Raw genomic sequence first — 6,533 nt, forward strand, 5'->3', positions numbered from 1 at the left:
CTCCTTCATTTTATGTATCGCTATTTTGCTAATAATAATAATAAACTTCAAACTTCAAACTTCAGTCAACCAAGAGAACAGGCTGGCTTCAGGAAGGGATATTCTACAATGGATCATATCCATGTCATAATTCAGGTAATCGAGAAATCTGCGGAGTACAATCAACCTCTCTATGTGGCTTTCATAGATTATGAAAAAGCATTTGATTCAGTAGAGATACGAGTAGTCATTGAGGCATTACGTAATCAAGGAGTTCAGGAGGCATACGTGAATATATTGGCAAATATCTACAAGCATTCCATAGCTACCTTGGTTCTCCACAAGAACAGTAGAAAGATACCTATCAAGAAATGGGTCAGGCAAGGAGACACAATCGCTCCAATGCTATTCAGTGCATGCTTAGAAGAAGTATTAAAGCTCTTAGAATGGGAAGGCTTAGGAGTGAGAATCAACGGGGAATATCTCAGCAACCTTCGGTTTGCAGATGACATTGTCCTATTCAGAAACAATGGGGATGACTTACAGCAAATGATTCAGGACCTTAACCGAGAAAGTGTAAGAGTGGGGTTGAAGATTAATATGCAAAAGACAAAGATAATTTTCAATAGCCTGGCAAGAAAACAAGAATTCAGGATCGCCAGTCAGCCTCTAGAGTCTTTAAAGAAATACGTTTATCTAGGTCAATTACTCACAGGGGACCCTGATCATGCGAAGGAAATTTACAGAAGCAAAAAATTAGTTTGTAGTGCATACGGCAGGCATTACCAAATCCTGACTGGGAGCTTACCACTGTCGTTGAAAAGAAAAGTGTACAATAATTGCATTCTACCGGTGCTAAGATACATGGCAGAAACTTGGAGGTTAACGAAGAATTTCGAGAGCAAGTTAAGGACCGCGCAAAGAGCGATTGAACGACAAATGTTAGGCCTAACTTTAAGATACAGGAAGAGAGCGGTGTGGATCAGAGAGCAAACGGGGATAGCCAATATTCTAGTTGACATTAAGAGGAAAAAATGAAGCTGGGCAGGCCATGTAATGCGTAGGATGGATAACCGGTGGGCCATTAGAGTTACAGAAGGATACCAAAAGAAGGGAAGCGCAGTCGAGGATCGCAGAAAACTAGGTGGGGTGTTAGGAAATTTGCCGGCGCAAATTGGAATCAGCTAGCGCAAGACAGGGATAATTGGAGATCGCCGGGAGAGGCCTTCGTCCTGCAGTGGACATAAATATAGGCTGATGATGATGATGACATGAAGCTACTCTAGTTGTTGAAAGACGAGTGCTTGGCTTAGGCTCAAAGGATATCACGCGGAACGTAATCCATTAACCATCTTAGCACGCTGGTGCTCCAGGGACTTACTGTAAGACATAAGGAATTCTTCGAAAAGATGCTGCGCTGGATATCCGAAACGCAATTTTATTTCCATTCGCTCATTTCGTTTCTGCGTGTCTACGTGGCTCCAGTTTACATTTGCGTGCAACAGTTCTGGAAATACAAGGTCTCTGAAGCCGTTAAATTTTCTTGCAGCCGAAGAAAATAGCCTGAAATTGAAGGGTGCACATTACCACTAACGTGCGCGTACACAGACCTTCTCCTCCCAGTTACATACGACGCACCTATAGGACTCGGGGAAGTTGAAAGTATTACGGCATGCGTGTTTCTATGAATTTCGCTAGCAGCTATACTGGCCGAAGTAAAATCCATAATGGCTATAGCACAGTGGTCATGCTCGCAGCCGCTGGGGCCACGACTAACACGAAGAAGCGGAAGCTGCAAAAGATCGAAGACATGATCGACATGGAGCCCGACCTGCAAAAGCCGCTCTACACGTACTCTTCGGCCAGCTTCAAGAAGCTCGTCATCACGGTGAGCTGAATCGCCTTGGCGTCTAAAACGTCGGCACTCGGAAGTTTCGTTATGTCTACACGGTTTGGCTGTGTGTTCTCGCAAGTGCACTGCGGCACTACCGATGCTTCTGGCCTTTATTTAATTGTCTTTTTTGATCATAACGTACTACTACTACTATTTGATAATAAATGGAGAATAGCGTATTTGTGAGATAATACAGGGCGTTTTCTCATTCGAGTGTACAAGTTTTCACGGCGAAGATACGGTCATTACGCAAAGTCTCTCTTCGCATCATTCGCCGAGGCGCAGTTAAGCCTGAAAGAGAGCTTTCATGAATCAGTGAGTAATTACGTGAATTGCGGAACATCTTAACTGCCAATTTTTCTATATATACGCACATGGAAGGGTTGGAATTAACGATGACCGCCGTGAGCATCTAGGTGATCTCAGTGTTTCATACCCCTGGTTATGAAAGAAAGAGTTTGATGGAAACCCGTCTGGTCGGGAGGAGACATTGTAAGCAGTTGAAAGTTGGACGCTGATTAAAAATGTGAAAAAAAAAAAAATTCTGGCTCCCGCGCGTGCGCTTGTTCACATTGAGGATGAACGACAAGAAATGTCAACTACGATCGTTTCGAGACCTGACGTAAACAACATGCATACACGTGTGGAAAGTTGCCGTCGTTGAGATTGTGTGTGCGCTCAGTTGTCTGGATGAACAAAGATTCAAGATAATGTCGGGAAGCGAAATAATTTTCTTTATCAATGATTCTTCCATTGTCCCACTTGATTTCATGATTACTCGTTTCTGCGTGTTCGACCAGTGCGTTTGATTTAACGTTCTTTTTCCTGCAATCGCAACGCTGTGGCTTTAACCATGGTCGAAATTTCCTGCTTCGCCCACATAAACGCAATCGCATTCCGCGCAAGGGACCCTGTATAACACTCCTGGAAACTTTAATTTGGGAAGTTTTTCTTTTACCTTCACCGAAGAGTGCCTGAGATTCTGTGCTGGCACGTGGCGCGATCTGCACGTTATATCCGCTAAAAACGCGAGCCGACGTTTCGACGATTCTGGGTACATAAGGTACTGGTGCGCGTTTCTTTCGAGGCACATCATCATGATGTGCAGAACGTGACAGTTTCCTTTCAACTAAGTGCGCGAATGACTCAGTGTAGCCGCTTGGTGCAAGGTCACGACGCACGTTCCTTGCGTCGGCAGCAACGTCCTCTGGATATGTGCCGATACGGCTTGCTCGATGCAGCAGAGAAAAAAACTACAGGCCGTTTATGCGACGCTGGATGAACGGAATTAAAATGTAAAAAAACCACCCGTGTGCGGGTCCACTTTCTGTACACGCAAAACGACAATGCATGATGGTGGCGCCTAACGAGCACCATCTTGAACTCTTTGAGCGTAAACACGGGTGGTGCTGCGTGCTAGAAAGGGGTAGTGGGTTCAGGGAGTGCCTGTGGCTGAGGCTACTTTCTTTGACTTCACCAGGTGGCGCCACTTCAGCATGGAAGCCGCCGTGTTTCCCCCCCACACGCTCTGCAACGACGGCTCGTTGCGCCGGTCGCGCTTGTGAATGTTTGTAGCTTTATTTTTTTAATTCAAGGTCCTCACATTCTCCGAGGTGGAGTATTGCGTGAGGGGGTCTAAGAAAGGCTAAAAATATTGAAAAGGAGAGCGAGCCAACTCCTTACGCATTGTCTGGCAGTATGAAATCAAGGGTTTATACAGTAGTTAGCCGTAAAAGTTACAATTGTTGCTTATACATCGCTAGGCTGCAGAAAATCAACAATTGTGGAAGTGCACATGGAATTCTTACAACTACGTCTCACACATGAAAGAAATTATCAATTAAACCTACTGCTCGGTATGCAGATATTACTCAAACAATACATGGACATCCTGTAGAGACTGGCTACTTAATTTCTAAAATTCCCAGGATCAGCGCTCTATTGGAAATAGCAAGAGTAATCGATAACAACATTATTACTTCCATAATTACTCAATTATTTAGGTAATATGAGTAACGCATACCGACAGCAGACTTAGTTTGAATTAATTAATTAATTATCTAATTAGTAAATAATTGGTAGGTAAACTGATCATTTAATTGTATACCTAAATAATTAGCCAATTCATTTATTTATTTGATAATGTATAATAACACTTGGAATTAATTGCTCGGAAGGTCTGAAGTTCATCGTGACACATGTTTTGCTGCGAGGCGACATACCGTTTTGATAGCATGCTTTAGTTTAGCGGTGTAAGCAGAAGATGCTGTTTTTTTTCATTCAGCGCGGTGAGTTGTCAATAGGCTCGCAAAAATTTAGAAGCAACCTCAAACAGCGCCCGTTACAGATTTGGAGCATTCGGCCTGGCCAGAGCGCCGCTAGTTTGCATTCCGACACTGTGAACACAGCCGAATTCCGTTACGACTGGTTCGATTCATTTCCAAGTCATGTATTTACACTAATACAAGTGACATTGCTGGAAATAAAACCTTCGCTAAATTTCGGAAATGTATTGGAAGAAACGCCACTTGGTCAGATTGGTTATTCTCACGTTTCACGGGGGTTTGAGAATTCCTATGGTCGGTGGGTGTTTACTGTGCTTCCAAGCCTGGACCCTACCTCTAACGCTACGTACTGCGAGCACAAACAAGCGCCAGTCATCAGACGCAGGCTACCTTATCACACGGATCAGCTAACTATAAAGAGAAAGGTGCGCGCCGACTCACAAAATGAACTCTCATTTGTTTTTATCCCAAGACACACTGACCACGTATAACGTTACAGTTTTTATTTTCGTTCTATCAATGCACAATATCCGTATATACCTTCTGAAAGCACGACAGATGTTAATGCCTATATATTGTGGGATGCTATATGTGATATACTTCAACACGAGTCACAGTGCAGAGTTGGCTATCGAGGTCGAAAACGGTCAAGTATCGTACCTGTAGCAGTGGAGCAGCGCCGCGAACAAGTGCTTCTACCATTCGGAGGCCCGCTACGCACGAACACTCGCTTGAAAGACTTTTTGTCTTTAAACAAGACTGATGCGGCTCGCTAGGCAGGCCGTACGTTTGCACGCACAGCACAACGATTTCCACGGCTTCGTCGCTGGAATCCTTGAGACCGATCAAGATAAGGTAATCGGCAGCAAGGACCCTTTCGCCTTCGACGAACCACCTTGATTCTACGCTACAAATGAGAAATTTGAGCACAGCAAGAAGAGAAAGAGGCGCCGTCATGCCGCCGTGAACCTGGATGTCGTAGCCATCTTTGTTTATTTGGACAGTGTTGCCAGAGCAAGTAACATATTCTGGAGTTGCCAATTGAAAAAAGTATGAAATGAGCGTCGTTCATGGCGCTGAATATGCCGGGTTCACATGCGCTATGTAACAATTAATAATGAGGCCTCAGTATCGTGACATGGTGATAGCATAGTTCATGTAAATGAGAAACTGTGATTGAAAGAGTTGTGCCTTTTTTAATTTTTCCTCGTGCAGCTGAAAGCAAAAAAGGCCGTCGAAGTGGATGACAATTTCATGAACACGTCAGGAATGGAATCCTCTGAAATTGATTACAGAAAAGTTTCAGTCGGCGACAGTATGATTGGAGCTGGCGCAATGTCCGGTGAGTTGCAACAGCATTTGCCCTACTTTTCAGGGGTAACAGAAAACAAAACAAAATCAAACAATCTGATATCCTCCATTTCAAGAATAGAAAGTTCATTAGAACTGAGAACGCCATCAAGCACTAGCTGTTCTTTGGAGAAGAGATTTCATTAAACAGCGCATTTGGATAAATTTTTCCATCCTTTAGACGATGGGATGCTCTTTTAACGAATATATGCAGAAAGAAAACTCTATCTCTGGATTTGTAAGCAAGGCTTAGGAATTATGAAGAATCACCTGCACATTTCTCTCTGCGGTTTAGAAAATAGAAGTACCAGGGAAAAGGGGTTTACGCCTTACTTCTAGAAAACATTGCGTATGCGGTTGCACTCATCACATGAGCTGTTGACTTTAAAGGGGCCCTGAACCACTTTTTACCGAAGTGCAGAAAGGCATTTGAAGTGAAAATAGGCTATTTCAGAAATATTTTGCCGCAAAAAGTACTTCAATGCGTTCAGCAGAAGCGGAGTTATTGTCAATCAGGCACGACTTCCGCTGTGCTCCCGTTCCTTCTTCAATGCCTTGCACTGCGAAGGCTACAGCGGAGTGGGGCGGGGCCACAACGCTCCACCTTCGAAATGTAACCATGGCGCGCAGTTCAAATTTCAATTTGGGTGTTAACGTAGATGCTAGGATTTCCAATTTTGATGCCTACAACGCTCTAAACGTAAGCCAAAGCGGCTGTCCTACGCGAGCCGCTGTGCTCTTAGCCAGTGGACTCTTGGCGGCACCCCGTAGCGGCGGCGGTGTAGCCGACCGCAGCGACCAATAGCAGTCGCGTATGTGAATGTGCTTTATTACAAAAAAAAAAAAAAAAAAAAACAGGAAAGAGTGATGATCATGGCTTCTGTGGAAACGAGAGCGTTTGAGGGACAAGTGATTTCGCGCTCCGCTTGCGAGCTCCACGCACCGCGTACAACAGCAAAACTGGCTTGGCTGATATGTTACAGCAGCGTATGCTATACCCGCGCACTATGCTATATCACCAAGCC

This window comes from Dermacentor silvarum, chromosome 1 (genome assembly GCF_013339745.2).
Source record: "Dermacentor silvarum isolate Dsil-2018 chromosome 1, BIME_Dsil_1.4, whole genome shotgun sequence".
Taxonomy (NCBI): domain Eukaryota; kingdom Metazoa; phylum Arthropoda; class Arachnida; order Ixodida; family Ixodidae; genus Dermacentor; species Dermacentor silvarum.